This window comes from Echinops telfairi, unplaced genomic scaffold (assembly GCF_000313985.2).
Source record: "Echinops telfairi isolate 266 unplaced genomic scaffold, ASM31398v2 ScPeMD7_3533;HRSCAF=4204_1, whole genome shotgun sequence".
Lineage (NCBI taxonomy): Eukaryota > Metazoa > Chordata > Mammalia > Afrosoricida > Tenrecidae > Echinops > Echinops telfairi.
The window spans coordinates 12,485,830-12,488,281 of NW_022107432.1; positions in this window are offsets into that span (position 1 = coordinate 12,485,830).

A 2,452-nucleotide genomic window follows, 5' to 3' on the forward strand; every position below is an offset into this window, starting at 1 on the left:
TCCCCACGCCCCGGAGCACAGGAGGGGCCTTGTGGGGAGGGGCTTGTGCCTCGCGGGGCGCGGTTGTGGGGCGGGCCGGAAGTGATGGCGACCCCCGGAGGCGCTGCGATCCCGACTGGGGGCTCACGGGAGCGGCGCCCGCGCCCCTGGCCGCCTGGGCCCCCCCCTGGGTAGCGAGAGCACAGTGTGCAAGCGTGGCCCGGCTCTAGCCGGGATCCACGTCCAGATCCGCGGCCTCCCGCGCGACAGTGGCCTTCTCTTTGGATTCCGTGTTGGGCACGCTCGTTCCACACAAGCCCTGCGCGCCTGCTGCATGCCCTGCACGCCGTAGCCAACCCGGCCGCCCATTTTCTGCCCGCCTGGGCTCATTGGGAAAGGAGCGATAATATCAGCAACAATGACCAGTTGTTCTAAGTGCGGTGAATAAAATCGTCCAAGGGCCGAGCGAGTGGGAATGAAAGTGGAGGCACTGATTTTAGCGAGGTCAGGGGGTGCAGGCCTGCTTGAAAAAGTGACAGATTGAGGCCTGAGAAACGGAGCAAGGTAGGCGGTGCAACTGGTCTACTATTTCCATCCTTTTTCAATCCTCTCCAGCATCTAAAATCCCAGTGTGTTTGGAAGTGATTTGTTTTTTTTTGCACAAGCATTTGTGTATCTGTCCTGACCTGTTTTATATTGTTCCCTCTTCCTGCACCCTCCCAGCCTTCAAAGTCTGCTTCTTTTCACGTGAAAACCATTCCCCTTTGGTTTTCCTTTGCAGTAGTGGTCTCACACAGCATGTGTCTTTATGAGACTCACTCGGTTGAGTATAATGTTTTCCAAATCCACCCATGAGGTGTTTGAGTTTCATCGCTGCTTTGGGAGCCGATGCACTGTACTCCATTGTATGCATTTACCAGTTTGTTTTCCCCTTCCTCCACAGGCAGGTGGCATTTTGGTGGCTTCCATCTTTTCGCTGTTGTAGTTGGCGCTATGATAAACACGGGAGTGCACTTATCTGTTCATGTTCTGGTCTTTATTTCTCTGGGATCTCTACACTGCGTGGAAAGTTTGCTAGGCCAGTGGTCTTTACGTTGGTGTTTGTTTAAGGAAATGCAATACTGTTTTCTGTAGACGCCATACAACTCTGCAACCCTACCAGTAGCGCCTGAGTGTTCCAATCTCTCCACATCTTCTCCAGCACGTTGCTGTGTGTTTAATTTTGCTATCAGTGCCTGTGTGGGGTGGGGTACCAGCCCACACCATCAAATGGGTCCAAGGGGTGGTTGTGGAATTGAGGGGTAAAATGAGAGAGACATCAGACGAGAAGGCATGCAATTGCTCACCTCCCGGACAGCCATGATCTCAGCAGCCAGGTCCGCGCAGAGAGAGAATATATTTCCAACCAAGACTTGTATAAACTTAAGGGGCGTACAAGCCCCCCTAATTACATCGTGACAGGGAGGGGTTGTCCAATAGGCATACATGCAACAGGAGGGGGACAAGCTAGGGGTGTACACACAATAGGAAGGGGAGGCATTAGGGGTATACATGTGACAAGACGGGTGGACTCTAAAGTCAAGATGGCATCCTACAGTATATAGCCATGGACCATGTGTTGGCAAGCAGCATCTTAGGTTTGGCATATAATTTGGGTGGGTGGGGGTGGTGGGAGACGGACAACCCAGGGAATAACCTTTGTTACCCACAGGGTGGTATCCCTTGGTTATTTCAATATGCATTTCTCTTATAGCTGGTAATTGTTAGGTCTCTTGTGGGAGAGCTATACCTCAGTCCTTGGCTTCTCTTGAGAAAGAATTCATGCCGAAGCCTGGTTTGTGATCCAAGTGAGTTTACAGAGGATAGAAGCGGCACAAATGCACGGGGCCGCAGCCAGCCGCTGCACTGTGTCCAAGCCGCTGGGAGACAGAATGCCAGAGCAAACTTCTGGCTTTTCAGCCCCACCCCTTCCCGTTGGGAGGCATGGTCGATGGTACTGGTCAACCCCACTGGCTGAATTAAATTCACCTGGTCCACATGGGCCAATCCAGGTGCATCGCTGAGATAGTGAAATGTTTACTGTGCCAACCTGGCTGATAAACACATGTGGGATTAACTGAAGGGTGGAGAGATAAATGGCTCGGTGAGCCTAGCCTTTCTTGTTCTTGCATCTCTTGTTCTCTGATGGTGGGACCAGGGTGCAGCTGCCTTAGCCTTCAGCTGGCAAGGCTTACTTTCTGAGAGACATCCCTGAGGAGAAGCCACAGGGACCTACTCTGATGCAGCCCTGGGTGCTAGAGCAGCTGTGGAGACCCCTGCCAGCGCTGAGATGCTTACACGCTCACTTATCCGGCTTTCCTCCTGCCATAGGTGTCATTGTGTGGTTTGTGAGACTGAGAAGGACTTTGTAGATTGGTGTTGGACATATGGCTAATGTTGGACTTATGGGGTTGGACAGCACTGGGTTGGAATG